The 19,068-nt window shown below is 41.4% G+C and overlaps 1 long non-coding RNA gene across 1 annotated transcript; it reads right to left on the bottom strand.

Moving 5' to 3' along the window:
* Nucleotides 1-4,644: 4,644 nt before the first annotated feature.
* LOC148316171 (uncharacterized) lies at nucleotides 4,645-5,548 on the bottom strand. Its single transcript, XR_015840282.1, has 3 exons — nucleotides 5,406-5,548; nucleotides 5,101-5,149; nucleotides 4,645-4,729 (listed from the first exon to the last, which is right to left on the bottom strand). It is a non-coding gene; the product is annotated as an uncharacterized LOC148316171 (long non-coding RNA).
* Between the last annotated feature and the right edge of the window lie 13,520 nt (nucleotides 5,549-19,068).

The raw sequence follows: 19,068 nt of genomic DNA, 5'->3' as shown, positions 1-19,068 counted from the left end.
AATGTGTACAGTGCGAGCTGAAAATGTGTAAGCATAGTTTTGAAACAGGATAACATGACACATTCCTCCATTAAACCCGTTGGCTTTAAGGCCTTTTTCAACCCATCTTCCTTGATTTTGTGGATGACTGGGAGCATTTGCAGCACACACCATAGATTGTCGGCAGGGTCTGCGGTGAGCTGGGATCGATGCCGCTGAACTCCCCCAGTCCTCCACCCCTCCCCTTCTGCTTTTTTTTTTTTTATTTACTTGTGTCTCCATTGATTGAAACATGCAATAGTTCAAGGGCTATTATCACACTGATACTAAGTTTCTTAACACCATTTAATTCATTAACACTTCTCTGCCCTGTTGCATTTCGCTGGCTTGTATTTGCAGCCTCCACGAGTATCCAATACCTTAAAGTAATATCGACTCGATACGATACCTGTTCTTGCTACTTGCCCATCACTAGCGCATGATAATCAAGATGACTGCGACACTCGGCAGATGGCGCGTCAAATAGTGATGTTTGAATTTTAACAATCACAATCTGTGTTCTGCGAATTACAAGGTCATTGGAAACACCAGAAGCATTGGGCGACGAGGCCGATACATTGTATTTTCTTTTAAGCATTTTTGAAGGTGCACCGCTACTTCGCGGATTTTCAGTTTCCGCGGGTGGTCTCGGTCCCCATTAACCGCGATAACCGTAGTCACCATTAAAAATGTTTGTCATAATGTACTTTACTTCTTCACACCACTCCCGATTATGTGCATGGCACGAGGGTTCAGCTCATCGACAAAATGAGAAGAAAAAAAATAGGCTTCATCTGATTGCCTTAAAATTCTGTCGGCAGAGCGGTCTAAGGCGTTGCGTTCAGTGCCGCCAAGTGGAATCAAAAATTTGTTTTTATTTTAATTTTCACGTACTGCACACCTATGTGTATGAGCGATTGTCCAGTATTTCCTGCCCTCAGTTTTACCCGATGAGAGCGGAGTTGTGCATGGCGGACGGCCGACTTGAAGACTTATTAGGGCCCGAGCAGCGACCGCTACGAGGTCCCCATTGTTTTTGTGGAAATTATTATTATTATTATTATTAGGGCCCGAGCAGTGACCGCTGCGAGGTCCCCAAAAACTATTTACAATTCTGACATTAAACACTTGGCTGCGGAGCTTCCATTCGGTTAAACTTAGGGGCTGGGCAGCATAATGGATAAAATGCAGCTTCACCGTGTTTACTTGCGTTTTTTTTAACTAATCACAAAAAAATTCTGTAATTAATCAAATTTTCAACTACTATTTTTGTGAAGCTTGTAACAGATACTTAGTTGACCAAAATATTGGAATGAATGTAAAACAATATTGAATATTTTAATAAAACTGAGTCGTCTTTACCACCATTTGTCCGAATTTATGCAATACATTTTGCTCTGCCCACGAGCACCACACTCCAGCAGTGTTAATTTGCAAGGGGGACTGTGGAGACAAACAGAAACAGAAAGTCTATGAAATTGAACGCAAGATGATTCAGTGAGCTGCGAGACAGAGCCCATTGAAAGTACCAAGCAAGAACAAAGCAAGGTACCACGAGGTCAACGACAAAATGTCTTTTATTTTCTCCAATGAGGTGAGGTTACCGAAACACTCCATCCATCTGTTCCTGGTCTGGCCCCTCGGTCAAATTTTAGAAGCCATTGTGGCCCGCCAATCAAAACATTTGCACACCTTTGCTTTATTCAATACCATCCATGTTTTGTTTTGTTTTTTAAATTGGGGGTCTTTCATTATTCAACGGCGGCCACCTTTCATTTCACAGGGCACACCGGACGGCGTACCAGCAATTCGTTTTACTGCGTGACGGCAAAACTCTGAGCAGCGCAATCCGTATTGATGCGTGTGTAGTTCATTGTTTACATCCCAGGTGAAATTCTTGATATCAGTCCTTTGAAAGCACACTGGCAAGGAGAGAGACACAGCGCGAGCTGAAAATGCATTTACAGCACTAACAAGCCTCATTGTAATACGCTAGAGAATGCAGTATAGTCCCCTGGCACCTGGTAATGCTCTCTTGAATGTGTTTGAATTGGATTTGCTTCCACCTCCTTTTCCCATACTGGTCCTCAGCCGAAAAGACACCAGGCGAAATTGACGTTGCTTGGTAATTTCAATGGGCTCTGTCTGAGGTGGGATTAGAACCCCTGCGTCCTGGGGAGACTGCGTTGCGTTCACGCTTTTGTTTAAGATACTAATTCTGTTGCATGAGCTGAGTAATTTGAGGCAATGAAGGCTCATTGAACAAGCAAAAAAAGGTTCCCCTGAGCGGTGTACAAATGACAGTTTACAAGGCGAGCAGGGATGGAATGGGAGACAGCCGCAAAAAGGTCGCTTCATTGTGTGGCACATCAGCTGTATTCCTCAGTAGTTGCCATCTTTAGTATGGCTGCCATCACCCCCACCCCCCCTCACACACACCCCGCTCAGAGAAAGACAACATGGAGATCACTTGGGAGGTAAGTTATGTGCATCGTAGGCATTAAGTCGCTGCTCAGGCCCTAATAATAATGATAATAATAATAATAAAAGTAATAATGTGCACGATTAATATATAAAAAAAAAAAAAAAAAATGACTTCCCAGGCTTCAGGATGCCTTTTTACACTCTATAAATGTGGAAATTTACATTGGAAACGTTTATCGCTTCATTTCTAGTGACTGATGGCAAGAATAATAAAAGCGCACACACCCTAAAAAAAAAACATGCTCTCGTTTACATCACCCGACTGCCTGCGAAGGCAATCAGATGAAGCCTTTAGGATCAGGGTGCAAGCGGATGGTTGTTCATCCACAGACCTGCTTTCGCTAATTAAAATTTGGGGTTTTCCATTTTGTATGAGCTGTATGGTTACAATGGTTTTTTTAGATGTGCTATTAATAACTGTGTGTAAAAGTGCGGGCGACTGTTTTCTCAGTTAGCCTTTAAGGATAAAGATCAAGATGTCTAACGGCGTCCCACCCATGCGTTGCTTTCTCTATTTCTGTCAGGCCTAATTCCCCCGGAGCTCCGTGCCTGAGTGCGGCTCAGACAGTGAAGCCGAATAGGAGCACCTTCCCCCGTCTGAGTAGTTGAGAAGACTGCTCAGATGGTTCATTTGATATATTGATTTGAATCGATTTTCCTTTTCATAGCCTGAGATTGATTCAGTTTGGACTATTTAAATTAATTTAAAAATAGAATTCAGTTCAAGATACAAGTTTTTTGAAAGTGGACCAAATAAATATTGGTCAGGAGGTAGCGAAAGGATAGTCCATAGGTCACAGGATACTTCATAGAATGAGAGTGACTGCCGCTGACCTGAACTGAAACACTGACAAAACACATGGATTTTGTCAGGAAAATTTACATCTCGGATAGAAAAACATAAATAATTGCCACCGGTAAGACTCTGACCAATATTAGCATTTTCTTTCATATTTTCTTTCATTGAATAGTGTTAAGTGACAAAATATTGACAACAACAATTTCAACCAGCTGTAATTTATTAGCTCATCAGAGCTTGATGGATGAGTTTGGATGGAAAGTGCATCAAACAGAGCAGTGCAAAAAAGCACATACCCCGGGGAGTCCGTAAAAGATATATACCATGCTGGACACCAGAATGTGAGGAAATATTAAAATCCTATGAGGAAACCCAGAATCCAGATACTGGAGATCTTGTCACACCTTCAGTATCTGGACAATTTTACCCATTTGCAGTAAGCTGCAGCTAGTTTGGTTGTGGAAATGTTTTGCACAGCCGTTTTCAGTTCTTTCTGGAGATGTTCTTTTGCATTTGATTCTACGCTTGGCAGGGCCACTCAAGGACATTCACAGAGGTGTCCCCTAGCCAGTCCTTTTTTATCCTGGATGTGTATTTAGGTTCACTGTCCTGCTGAAAGAGGAACCTTTGCCCCTAGTCTGAGGTCAAGAGCGTGCCATAGCAGGTTTTCACCCTGATGATCACTGTACCTACTGGCTGGCCGGGTGATGAGCGGTACAAAGTTTACAGCCAGCCGTCCCTCCGATCCCTTGCCTTGAGACAATCCTATCTCAGAAGGTCTTTAGATAATTCTTTTAAGTTCATGTTTAGTGTCTGCTTTAACGCGCACTGTTGTGCCTTGGCAAATAATGTCAGCCAACTAAATTTACCTCACGCGGACAACACACTTAAAAAGCTGCGGAAACATTTCAAGGACTGAAATGAATTTTCCGTTTCATTCGAAAAAGTGAAATTGCTTACGTACATGTGATCTTGTAGTTGTCGCAGTCTCCCCAGGAGGCGTGGGTTCGAATCCCACCTCAGACAGAGCCGATTGAAAGTACAAAGCAAACACAGTCAAGATGAGCATTACCAGCTTCCAGGATGGCGGAGCGGTCTAAGGCGTTGCGTTCAGGTCGCAGTCTCCCCAGGAGGCGTGGGTTCGAATCCCACCTCAGACAGAGCCCATTGAAAGTACAAAGCAAACACAGTCAAGAGAGCATTACCAGGTGCCAGGATGGCAGAGCGGTCTAAGGCGTTGCGTACAGTTCGCAGTCTCCCCAGGAGGCGTGGGTTCGAATCCCACCTCAGACAGAGCCCATTGAAAGTACAAAGCAAACACAGTCAAGAGAGCATTACCAGTTGCCAGGATGGCGGGGCGGTCTAAGGCGTTGCGTTCAGGTCGCAGTCTCCCCACGCTTAAACAGCAAACCTCCCTCAGAGCGATACCTGGTAGGAAAGCATCTGGTCCACATTCAAGAGAGCATTACCAGTTGCCAGGATTCAAGCTAGAAGCCCCGCCCCCAGACTTATCGTTTGAATAAAAACAACTTGAGATGTCGTCACCGCCACCAACTGGTAAAAGCTAATACAAGTTATTTTCTTGGATGTTTTTCTCCGTGCAACTCAACAAGGTCGCCCAAACCTTCACCTGTAAATAAAACGTCCGGACGCACCGTGTAATTCATGGCAATGCGACTTCTGATCTTTGTAAGATCACACGAGGATGTATGTTTTCTACTATTCCTACATATCTCATGCTGTCCATCGATAGCCTGCTGACCTACTATGTCTACACCTGGTACAGCAGCTGTACTTACATGTACTATAATCCCAGCGATGGCCTTTGAACCCTCGCTGTTTCCCAACCTTTGGCACATAAAAAAAGCAAAAATATTCACAAAATATGAATATAGCGGTTAATTACATACCTTCTGTATTCAAAGTGAAAGAACATTCGATTGGAATCTGTTCCTATATGTGGTTGGCCTGCAGCTTGAGAAACGTAAAAGGTAGCGTTGATTTGACCGTGTTTCCTTTGTTATTGCTTGGTACTTTCAACACTCGGCAATGGTGGAGCAAAAACACGTTTTCCGTAGAACTGATGAATTTTAGTGCTACTTACCAGTTGGTGGCGCTACTACTACGATGAAAAATACGTTGGTAGAATCGGTCCTTTGAACCCCATTTCCTTCTCCTCCTCTCCTTTTAGAAGAGGGAATCAGCCCTGACGCTTTCGTTTCAGGAGTTTCAAGGTGTAAAATTCTGTCTAAAAAAAAAAAAAATTACAAAACAAAAATTTACATTGGAAACGTTTGGTTTAGCTGTTATAAAAGTTTGGTTTTTTTAGTGCTGAAAATGCATTTTCAGCTCGCACTGTACACATTTGCTATGTGAGGCATTATCTCATAAGGGAAATACTGGACAATCAAATTAATGACTGCACAAAAAGCTTGAGCATTGGGAGAGAGCAACTTGGTGCTGGACCAAAAATTTGGAATTTGATTTTGTTAAGAATAACAAAATTGTTCTTTTGTTCCGGTATGTGCTAATATATATATATATTTATTATATATATATTGTATTTTCTTTTAAGCATTTTTGAAGGTGCGCCGCCCCAGTGTTTGTCCCAGGTCTTAAGATGCTACAGACAGAATTAAATGATTTACACAAGGAGGTAAAACAGAGACCATATTGTTCTCCAGTTTTGTGTGTTTTTTTTCCTAGAAAATGTGGACAAGTACATTACAGAATTGAGAGTTTTGGCAAGCACCTGCAATTTTGAGCAGTTAAGAGACTCATTGATAAAAGATAGAAAAATGAAACTCTAGTCAAAAGACAATGGTTGACATCCTCGTGCTGATTGTTTATATACATACATACACACATATAAAAAAATAATACGTTTTAATAATAATTTGGTTTTTTTGTTATAACATGAATTTCACTCTCTCTCTCCCCGTATATATATATATATATATATATATATATATAAATATTTATATATTTATTATATATATTGTATATATTTTTTAAGCATTTTTGAAGGTGCGCCGCTACTTCGCGGATTTTCAGTTTTCGCGGGTGGTCTCTATTTTTTTAGGTTATTTTAATATTTAAATTGGCTTGGTCTTGTGTGTAATAGCAGAAATGTTATATTTACATTAATCCTTTTTTTGGGGGGGGTGGCCCGACCAAAACCAGCACTAGCCCTCTGGCACATACATAAATGAAAAACAAAACCCCCAAAAAAGTACAGATTCTGAAATTTATTAAAGTTGTTATTTTGACTCTTGGCATGTCGGGTTTATCACAGCGAGTAACTCACATGATTTGTTTGGAGCACCCGCATATAAGCCACAGCAACTCTTTTTTTATTTTGAAGATTGCCCTACAGGAGGTAATTACAATGCTGGTAAGCGATTGATCGACACTGACAACTTTTTCCTGAATTGGACACCAGCGGTCAATGCAGTGCAAACAGGAGTTCAGAACATCCACAGAGAGGTTGTACTAGCTCACTGGAAATAAACGCAAATAAATAAAAGATTGCAAGGCAGCGAGCAAAAAGTTGTAATACGATTGTACTGCAGTTTGATTCGGCGCTGGGCTCTTCCCTCTTCGCTCGCCGCGGCTTTTCTCTCCATACCGACACGTACGCACACACACACACGCACACGCACCTTCAAAAATGCTTAAAAGAAAATACAATATATATAATAAATATATATATATATATATATATATATATATATATATATATATATACGGGGGGAGAGAGAGAGAGAGAGAATGCGCGTGTCATTGAATAATCTCATGCTCTTCCTTGCACCTCAGTGACTTGTATCCCCCTGAAGATCTGCCTCACACACGCACACACAAACACTTTAAGTGGAAAGTAGAAAGAAAACAAAGTGCGAAAGGTTGATAAGGAGTGCGGACATTTTAATCAGATGATTTCCACAACGTTTAATTTGTGTCCCTTATCGTTAGACGAAAGTAAAAAAAAAAAATGCTGACACTCATCACTGAAAAACATAACCTTACGCTGAAATTGTGGCTTCACATGAAAACTACGCAAAACATATCTTGATTGAAAAGCAGTATATGACATGATGGCAAAGTTGGTTGCATGAATTGAAATTAGGTTTACTTTTACAGAACAATGAGAGCCCTGGAATCGACTTTAATCTGTCTGCAGTTCTTCTTTTGAGTGAGGGGGCCGGTTCTGCTGAGGCGGAATTTTCGGGAGGGACCGTCCGTCACTGATGAGCGAGGATGAAAAATTTATCGGACGGTCGTTTTGGTTTAAAAGACTGGGAGATGTCGGCCTGTCAGTGTTGTTCTTTTACTGCTCTGATTTTTCATTTTTTTGACAGGTAAGTCACACCCTCATGGAACATCAGCTGATAAAGACGGGTCTCAAGACACCATCATGCGAGCGTGTTTGGCCACACCTTTTCTAGGGCCTTCTCCAACATTGGAGAGGGCAGCGCTACGGCTAAAAAGCCCTGCCCTGACACAGACGCGGCTACCGAAGGGCAATGTCGCCGAGCTCGCACAAAATACTTTATTAATTAATACGGACAGGATTGACAGATTGATTTTAGCTTTAACAACGTGCTGAAGTTGTCCTCATCCAAAAATGCAAGGATGGCAGAGTGGTCTAAGGGGCCGCTTGGAACCGCCCGTGAACTTTTTGAACCATCTCTACAAAAAAAAAAAATAATAAAATAAAAATAAATACTTTCAATATATCTTACGCATGAACTTGAGGGCCACTCGGCCCAACTTGTGTCCGGGAGAAGGCCGTCCTCTTCGGCCTGACTTTCACGAACGCCGGGCCGTCCAACACAGAATTTAATCTAGATATATTGGACAATCAAATTAATGAGCCTGGAAAGTCATTAATTTGGCGTCCGTGGAAAATAAATTGACACACAACAGCAAAAATGATGAAGGTATGTAGATATATACGCGAGGAATACGTCAACGTTTGCATGCCTTCCGACCCTTATCCCTTTGTTTGCTTCACCCACTCACAGGGGCTTTCTGCAATCAGCACGTTCCTGAGCTTGCCCAACATGATGCCGGCGTTCGTGAAAGTCAGGCCGAAGAGGACGGCCTTCTCCCGGATACAAGTTGGGCCGAGTGTTACTTTTATTATTATTATTATTATTATTATTAGGGCCTGAGCAGCGACCGCTGCGAAGTCCCTATTGTTTTTGTAGAAATATTGTGGAGACCTGCGGGTATTAATAAGAAACGCACCTGATAAAAAGCATAAACAGCTAACTTTAGCCATAAAAACAAAAATGTGCGTCTTCCAAAGGTTTTTTTATTTTAATTATAATTAATTAATTAATTTATGATCGAATAAAGGGACATCTGAATATAGTTTGTGTTTCTCTTTCAAAAGCAAATAGCACAAAACACAAAAGAGCGCCACCAACTGGTAAAAGCTAATACAAGTTATTTTCTTGGATGTTTTTCTCCGTGCAACTCAACAAGGTCGCCCTCATATATGCTCGGATGACTGTTTCCAACTGCTGCTTCTGAGTCTCAATCTCCCTCTGCCTTTCACTCGACCACTGACGCTGAAAGAAACAAACAACCGTTTCAATTACTCAATCAAGCATACTTTTTCCTCTTGAATCACCATTCAAGCCTCTTTTATGTCTCTGTCCGTTTCTTCCGACCGGGCAAGTTACTTCCTAAATTTATTACATATTATTGTTATTTGCATGTCAGAGTAATAAGTTTCTTTAAAATATTGCTGTCATTGTTGAGTAATAAGCTACTCGAGTTTAAGTTTCTTCTCAGTTTGTGGCACAAACGTTGAGATCTACATTGTCACTGCATGACCTTTTTATCTGTCTTTCGCCTTCTTCAGAGTGTCGCATGATGGTGTCTTGAGCTGATGTTCCATGAGGGTGTGACTTACCTGTCAAAAAAATGAAAAAATCAGAGCAGTAAAACGCCACAGGTGCTTCAACTCATCCGTCAGGTAAGCTGTTGCTGAGTCAGGATCTCCCCAGCGTCACCCGCACGTCCATCCTCATTCTCCTCCAGCTTCTCCTCCTCCATCTCTCATTTAAGCCCTTTGTGGCATCTGAGAAGGCCCCAGAGGGAGACTTAACTCTTATGTAGGCAAAGGCGCCGATTTGAGCTCTTTGCCAGGGCCGCTTGGCACAGTCTGTGCCCGGGGAAGGTGCTCCTATTCGGCTTCACTGTCACACAGCATGCACTCCTCCTCCGGAGCTTAGCAGGCAGGACATCTTAATGTTATTATTTTGTTATACACACAGCGCCGCCAAGTGGAATAAAAAAAAGCAAAGATATCCTACTATTCTCCTATTGGCTATGTGTCCAATTTAGGATGTGACAGAAAGAGCACAAAAATGTGTCAGAAATTGGTGAATTTTAAAAAAGTGAACCATGCTTAGTTGACTAAAAACATTCAAAATCTTTCAGTTGTCACTTTATATGGAAGTCATTTTGTAACTAGTGGAGCCAGGAGACTGGATGCTTGAAAGAAGTTTGAAGATAAGACATATGTAATTACCTGCAACAATATGTGACTCAAGCTCCCCCGTCCGGGCAAGTCTGTGCTGGTCCTAGGTGTCTTGTCTTCCACTTTTGCCTCGGTAGTCTGAATGTATATAACTCCTTCCTACCCAAATTGAAGCATAACTGACTAATGATGAGGCCTGAAAGCAATATCAAATCTAAATGATTGGTACGCCGTCCGGTGTGCCCTGTGCACCTGCTGCCCATCATCAGCAAATATCTTTCACCCAAACAGACAAATCATACCTAAGGTTACCTATCGTGCATGTTTTTTAAATCGGGGAATCAAGATGCTGTGCCAGTTTTGCACTGTGAATGCACATAAAGGTACATAAACATATTGTTAAAACAGTGCCTTTTAACACGGCAACAACTTTACTAATTAAAACAGAACAGACCTCATGACTGCAGTGAGAAAGACGGGACACATCACTGGAACGCATCCTCGACAGAGAGATTCAGCCATTTTATCAGATAAAGGTGCGCGCATCAGATCAGGGTTCACCTGTGCCCCTCTCTTCACTGGTCAATGTTACAATCACTGTACTGGACATAAATGACAACCCACCGGTGTTTGAGCGTCGTGTAAGCACAATATGTCATTTAGGCTGCATAAAAAAATCATAAAACACTTGAAAGGTGTTTTCCACGGCTCAATTTTCCTCATGAATTACAGTCATCAACTCGTGATCTGATAATAGCTTTCTTTTATCCTTCAATATGATCTAAACAGAGTAAACTTTACAGGCATTTGGGGTGGGGTGGTGCGCAGCTGAAAGAGTTTGTTAAAAACTGACATTGAGAGGGTTTTTTTTTACCAAAGTCTTCCTGTTAGAGCAACTTTCCTGCTTTTTTTTTTTTGCCACAACCTCTCCCTCCCTTCCCAGTCCACCCCCCCCTCTCTCTGTCTCTCTCTCTCTCTTTTTTTTCCTCCTCCTCCTCCACTTCCTCAGCGACACACACTACTAGTAAGCGCCTGCAGCGGTAATCGGACAACTCTCTCCGTTCTCTCTGGACCGGACTGGCCCTGCTGAGGTACCGCGCTGGCTGGCGGCGGTGCCCTTTTAACGAATCCGATTGAAAATTGGCTAGAAAAGACTCAAGACATTGATCTTACTCTATCCCTATTTTTGTGACAAAACATTTTCCTAACGCACACTGCACTGTTCGGCCGTAGCAATTTGATTTTCAGATGTTTTCGTTTACTAGTCCGTTTGACCAGAAGAACATTCGCCGGCACCTGTTTTTGGAAGGGAAGAGTAGAATGTGATTCGCGATGTAGCGAGCGCCCGGCCAGCTGGATGCTAGCGTCGGGGAGAACATGCAAACTCCATAGAGGAGTATGTACAAATGATGTTCATATTAGACGTTAAAATATCAAATTTTTCGCCATGCCCGATGAGACTGCCAAGTTTGGTGAGTTTTTGTGCATGTTTCGGGGGTCAAAAATGCGATCGAACAATCGGAAAAATAATAATAATAATAATTTCTACAAAAACAATAGGGACCTCGCCGCGGTCGCGGCTCGGGCCCCAATAATAATTTCTACACAAAGTCCATTGTGGTGACCCGCCCCCTTTTAAGTAAATTCAAAATGGCCGACCATTTGTAACCTCCACATTGATAAACTGGAGTTTTTTCATTGTCTAAATAGTAATCATGTAATGCATTGTACATCATAATGAGCAGATTTTGGGATTAGCGCAAAGCTCAACTGTCTAATTATTATTATAACAAATGCAATTAAATGCACCATGACGTCTATTATTTTGTTATACACACAGTGCCGCCTCAGTCTATTGGTCCTTGATTTGATGCATCTATTTTAACTGATATTTTTGTGTCACATTTGACAGCAGCCATTGAAAATGGAAATTTACATTGGAAACGTTGAGTGTGCACGCGTTGCCCTTTCGTAGTGTCCTGATCTTGACAAGCGGCGCAGACGACCTTATATGGGCAAAGCACTGCTTTTCCCAGGGATGACTATATTAAAGTGGGATACATCCGGTCAAAGGTACTTGCCGCAACCTTGACTTTGAAATCTCAAGCGCTTTCATACGACATCGGAGTGGAGATGCTTTGTTGCAACTTTGCTTTGAGCTTGCGCTCGTGATGCTCCAAGTGGATTGGAAAATCGACGGATGCGCAGGGCGGGCCCTTACCTACCAATAAAGTCTGTAAAATCAGAAAAAGTGTACAGCGCCAGCAGACAATGAATTTTCATGCCACTCCGACACCTGCACGTCGGCGTCACTCGACGCTGTCCACGCCGACGCTCGCAATTTGTGGCCCTTGCTGTGCTAATAATGAAATATGAACGCCAGCCCCAAAACATCAATACAACAAGGTCGCCCTCATATATGCTCGGATTACTGTTTCGGCCATGAGGATGTCACAATACGAAATTCGTCCGAGCACCTTCCCCGGGCACGGGCGGTGCCAAGCGGCCCCAATAATAATTTCGACACAAAGTCCATTGTGGTGAGAAATCCAACATCACCGGTGACAGCTGGGGCTGTAGCACGTTCACTGACTTCCCTAGAAGTGGCTCCATCCCTACTGTCACAGTGCCGTGCGAAGTCCCTATTGTTTTTGTAGAAATTATTATTATTATTATTTTTCCATATATAAAAGATAAAGGCAGAAAGGTGGCATTCTTTATTTATTTATTCATTTATTCATTCATAACTGACAGCCTCGCGCTCCGCTTAATATCATCCGTTCGACTCCGGCGGCCGTAGGCGTCGATTGTCCAGTATTTCCCTTATGAGATGTGAAGCCGAATAGGAGCACCTTCCCCGGGCACAGACGGACACATATTTTCGTACCTCTTGTCAACTACTTTCATGAGGCGTTTAGATTGGCAAACGTAGAACTTGTTAAATATTTTGGCGCCAACGCAACTTCGCTGCATACTCACGTCTTTGGGAGGCAGGGACTACGTTTTTTAAAGCGTATATGTATGTTTTATGGATTGAATGAGTTTAAGTACATTATTCTTTGTCACAACGACAACAACAGATGTTTCTTTTAATCTAAATAACCATTCCCCTCAACGAGATGCTTTGTATGCGTAGCCCACATTAAAACCCTTTTTTTAGTTTTCGTTGACTAAAACTGGACTAAAACTATAACGAATTGGGATGACTAAATGTGATGTAAACAAATCAGCACTTTGTCCAAATGACTTGGACAAAATCTAAAATGCCTGTCATGCTAGCCGCTTCTAGTTCTGAATTAGAATTAAACAGTGCTAGTATGCTTAAAACTCATTCAATCCATGTGTTTGAAGGCCATGTCGCCATCCTGCTTGCTTGGTAAACTTGTTGTCATCTCAGCTGCTCATTATTTGGCGTACTGTGTTGGTCGGCCCCTACACGTCCTCCACCCTCATGCTGGGACAAACTCGTACTGCTCCGCCGTCTGGATCATTCCGGATCAATGTCTTGAGGCCATATCTTGAACGTACGCGTACGGTAAATGTACACATGCCGCTTTTGTACACGCGTGCGCCTAGAGGCATCAGTCAGTGTTTTATTTAATTGGGCCTGTGTTGTTGTGTTTTTTTTTTTACAAAACTGGCCTGCGAAAGATGGAGTCGAAAGATGTTTGACCCCTCCTTGGTGTTGGCATAGAAGAGGTCCAATATTTTATTGTCTCTGGCAAAGCAAACACAGTCAAGAGAGCATTACCAGTTGCCAGGATGGCAGAGCGGTCTAAGGCGTTGCGTTCACGTCCAGACATATCTGATAACAATTTAATGGTTTTTATTTAAGTTGGGTGCAGAGGGTTTCTGGCCTCATCAACCGGGAAGTCATTAATTTGATTGTCCAGTAGTTCCCTTATGAGATAATGCCTCACATAGCAAATGTGTACAGTGCGAGCTGAAAATGCATTTTCAGCACTAAAAAACCAAACTTTTATAACAGCTAAACCAAACGTTTCCAATGTAAATTTCCATCTTTATATAGTGTAAAAAGACATCCTGAAGCCTGGGCAGTCATGAAAGTGATGTTTAATACACTGATTCATTTATTTATGTAACTAAATCACTGTTTTACAAACTTTTTCAAAAAAACGTTTTCTTTTTGGATTAAATGTTTTTGTTTCTTGCTTTTAGAAAGGATGAACTGTTTATTTTTTGGGGATTGTCAGTGTCTAATCCTAGCATTGTCCATTGCGGCGAAGGAAATCTTAAGTGAAAACTTTGATGCCCCGCCCCCGTCATATAGTATTTCGGAAACAAAAAATTTTAGCCCCAGTGTTTGTGCCAGGTTTTCAGATGCTACAGACAGAATTTCATTAAAGAGACGTTGTGGAGATGTTGATGAAGACAATATTGTTCTCTGTATGTTGTCGTGAAGTCATCTTGAAGGCGCTGCGATGAGCACCAATGATATGGACACATTCCCAGATTCATATGAGACAAATAATGAGGAAACAAGTCAAACTCAAGGAAACGAAAAAAGCTGGACGTCGTCTCACACACACACGCACGCACACACACACACACACACTGTTGGTATCAGCTTTCAGGTTCTTTAAATAGAGTAGAACGAAAAGCCTTTTTTAGTCATCGTATAGCGTCTCCAGTTCAGCTCAAATCTTTTTAAACATTTATTAGCAAACATGGTGAATGAATAATTTACAGATAAACATTTTAGACATGAATATTGAGTTTATGCATTTCTAATGTGCAGTCACCTCGCTTTTTGTAAATTTTATGGAGTACAGTGAACCCTCGGTTATCGCGGTTAATGGGGACCGAGACCACCCGCGAAAACTGAAAATCCGCGAAGTAGCGGCGCACCTTCAAAAATGCTTAAAAAAAATATACAATATATATAATAAATATATAAATATTTATATTTATATATATATATACGGGGAGAGAGAGAGAGAGAGAGAGTGAATAATATGCAAAGTATACAAGTGGAGAGACAATTATTATATCTAAAATGAAGTTCATTTAACAATGACACAAGTTCAGTGAAAAGTATGTGAAACTGTATTGGTAGGCATGTCATTCTTGGGAATGAGGGTATTGTAATGGAAGCTCGGGATAGACAAAAGCCCCTTTATAAAAGCCAGTTCCAGGCAGAAATGTTTTGCCATTATTCCACCTCGCAGCGGTCACTGAATTTCAGACAAACTAAAAATATTTTAGAGTTCTTTTTATGTATAATTGTGCACGTTTGTGTTCTCAGTGTCTCGCTAAAATAAGATTTACAGAGTCAAAAAGCATCGCTACTTCCCGAACTTTCCATTCCTACGTTTAAAGGCGACCCTCTGCATTATAAAACCTGGTTCCGCGTCTGCCCCAAGTCCATGTCCCCCCCGCCCCCCCCCCCCCAAAAAAAAAAAAACGCTAAAATAAATGTCAGATTACCACCACCTAGTTGAGCAGTTATGTCAACAGCTGAATTGTGTTTCTGTAACCGCGATAACCGAGGGTTCACTGTACTCCATAAAATTTACAAAAAGCGAGGTGAAATCACTTCCAATCCCATCAGTAGAAGTTTACCACTTTAGATATGTGGAAATTCAGTAATTTAACTCTGAAATGGAAAACTATCCTGGGAAACCGTCACTCGACAAGTCATTGATTACTGCACTATTTAAACATTGACCTGTGCTGGTTGGACAAGTTTCTGTCTGAGGTGGGATTCGCTCATTGCTCCAAGAGACTATCCGACTTTAACGTGTGCGCTGCGAGCTGCGAGCATCATCCTCGCCTTCCGATTCCCCCGCTTTTAAAGTCTCAAATGGCATTTCAGGGGAATGATGCGGATGGCACAGACTGCTTTGCAGACAATTATTTTGAGGCAAAACCAAGAGGTCAGACTGCGACCTGAACGCAACGCCTTAGACCGCTCTGCCATCTTGGCAACTGATAATTCTCTCGTGCTCCTATTCGAACGCAACGCCTTAGACCGCTCTGCCTAGATGCATAAAATAATGCCAAATACAACATTTCACACATATAATGAGAACCAAACTTTTATAACAGCTAAACCAAACGTTTCCAATGTACATTTCCACCTTTATATAGTGTAGAAAGGCATCCTAATACAAATAAATGAATGCATAGTTCTCATTTTAATTGTTCATGTTGAAGACAAGAGTTGTAGACACTCAGAGATAGACACACAAATGTTCCACGTCACCGACTTCCTGCAGTCAGTATTGTCACCTCGTAAGTCTGTCTCTGATGATGATACAAGGACAACTTCCGCTCGTTTCGCCATTGCTCAGAATTTGAATGATGAACCTTCTTGTCTGATAATCACAATCAAAGGTTGTGAAAAAGGCAGAGACGCCAACTACCATTTTCTGGGAGTCGCACTGGCATCAACAGTTGACATATCTTTGTTCATACAATTATCTTTTTCCGCGCATGTGCCGTTGACGCCCAGGCGCTTGGAAAAATTGTATTATTTAATTATGATAAATTATTAATTATTTTAAAATTATTTGTCCCCTCAAATTATATACTCAACATCTCATAATAATCATTACAAAATGAAGAAATCTTAAGTGGTCATTATAATTTTTAAACTGGATTATTTATCATTTTTGGATTATAATCCATTAACATAGAATATATTTTAAAAAATCCCAAATTACATTTATGGTAAAATTAATAATTTTATTATTAAATACATTTAATAATTGATGTGAATTTAACAGATTTCTTTTCCGATGTAAAATCAAGTTTTACCAAACCTTCAATTCATTAAAAATGACCCCTAATTTTAGTAAAGAAACAAACATATTTGAATTTAAAAAGTTAAATGTAAAATATTATTTTTTTCCCCCAAATATACTTTGTCAGTATAATTTGTTCAAGTAAAATGTTATTAAAGGGGAAGTCAAGCCCAAAGAATTATTTGCAATAAAATAGTTGCTTTCACTACTCCAAACACAACATTCTAGTCATTCTTCATATTGTGTTTGCGGAATAAGAGTTCAAATGTAAAATCCACCCATTTTTTTGCACCTTTATATAGTGTAAAAAGACATCCTGAAGCCTGGGCAGTCATTAATTTTATTGTCCAATATTTCCCTTATGAGATAATGCCTCTCATAGCAAATGTGGAGATGAAGAATCTTATAAAATGATTCTGAAATGAGTGAATCTAATTACGGTCATATTCCGTTTCTTGACTTGTGTTAAATAAACAAAAAGCGTTTACAGCCAATTCGTTTGCGTAACTGCCATCATGGTAGCTACAGGGCCTACCATCGGGCTTCCGTGCCGATGCGCCTCGGGCTTCGCCGGCGACGGACGCACGTGTCACGGTACGCTCGTCCGTGCTGCTGATTGGCGGAATGATTGAAACAAAAAGGCACATTTGACACACAGATTTAAGTCATCACCGTCCCGAGCTACTGAGATAATCCAAAGACTCTATGGCGTCAGTGTTAATTCGGATCGTATTCTCCAAGAATATCGCCAAAATGTTCTTCAAGGATGCTAAGCTCCTCCTTTTATTTTGAAATGTCACATCAGATTTGATTGGGTTAGAAACGGAGCCCACACACTTCACTTCAAGTCAGCGTACTTTTCGTCTACGTGAACACTCCAAAATGAACTTGGACCTCATTTAAAAAAAAAAAAACAAGAAAAAAACCGTCCCATCAGCACGCTCACATATTTTGCTTCACGGATTTCCCGTCAGTCTGTTTTGAACTCCTGCTGAGTCACAGGTTGTTTCCTGTTAAAAAAGGAAGTCACATATTTAGGCCGCATTTTGACTGAAAAGGGGCGCATACACGCCGAACTCCAGAAAAAAAGAAAACACTGTGTTGCTCCAGTGTCCACCAACATCTGGACTGGAGTGGGGAGTCCTTGGTTGGCATTAAGGAAGTCTGAGAAGTTTTTATTTTGTGAACAGTTTGGCGGACGACCAACAATATATATGTATATATATGTATATATATATATATATATATATATATATATATATATATATATATATATATATATACGGTCCGGTGGCTCTGTCTGTGATGTGGCTCATAAGATTCACGAAAAAGTCTCAAGAACGCTTTTCCCTTCAATTAAAGGCGAAAGACTCGCCGAAACATGTCAGGTAAAAAATGGACGGCTGCCAACTTATTTTTGATCGCAGTGGTAGCGCAAAAAATATAAGAAGATTATGTGAAGCGCTATCTGGAATTTGATTCCCCACATCTACAAAAAAGTCTCTTGGAGCAATGAGCTAGGTTTTACAGGAAGTCGGCCATTTTGAATTTACTTAAAAGGGGGCGGGTCACCACAATGGACTTTGTGTAGAAATTATTATTGGGGCCCGAGCAGCGACCGCGGCGAGGTCCCAAATCAGACAAAGGATTGTAATTACCAAATAAACTCATTTTAGATCAGGGGCCACTTGGAGGAAAATTGATTATTAAGTGGACTCGTAAAAAAAAAGATTCATCCTTGGTGTGTATACGTGCGTGCGTGAGTCACCACTAGGGGTGCCATTGTTTGAGGCTGCTCCTGCTGTGCCATCATCTAGGATTTTATTTACATCACATACATAGAGTGTGAACATATGATTTTGAATATCAAACTTCTTGAAAATTTGATGATGCATGTATGCTTCATAGGCTATCACAAATAAAGTCGATCAATCATTCAAACCTCAAGATCTGGAGGATGTTATGCATACCATCGGCAGTACTTGAGCAACAAATCACTCAACCAGATGTGTGAACATGTACGCAAAAAAGTCTTTCATCACAAAGTGTTGCTGTGGCGGTGCGATTGCCAGGATGGCAGAGCGGTCTAAGGCGTTGCGTTCAGGTCGCAGTCTCCCCAGGAGGCGTGGGTTCGAATCCCGCCTCAGACAGTGCCCATTGAAAGTACCAAGCAATTTTTTTCGCCGAGCGCACGGATTCGTCAAAAGGGCACCGTGCAGGCGCGGTCTAAGGCGTTGCGTTCAGGTCGCAGTCTCCCCAGGAGGCGTGGGTTCGAATCCCACCTCAGACAGTGCCCATTGAAAGTACCAAGCAAGAACAAAGCCCTTACATCTTGTCAGTCCTTGATGACCCTCATGAAGGGCTGCCAAAACGGAACTGCACCGCACTGTACACATTTGCTATGTGAGGCATTATCTCATGAAGGAAATACTGGACAATCAAATTAATGACTTTCCAGGCTTCAGGATGCCTTTTTACACTGTGACTCTGGACAGTCTGTCGTTTTA

Source organism: Idiotropiscis lumnitzeri, chromosome 22, assembly GCF_059441095.1.
Source record: "Idiotropiscis lumnitzeri isolate Australia: NSW breed Sydney's pygmy pipehorse chromosome 22, RoL_Ilum_1.0, whole genome shotgun sequence".
Lineage (NCBI taxonomy): Eukaryota > Metazoa > Chordata > Actinopteri > Syngnathiformes > Syngnathidae > Idiotropiscis > Idiotropiscis lumnitzeri.
Note: the sequence above shows the minus strand (reverse complement) of the source record. Positions and strands in the feature narration are given on the sequence as shown.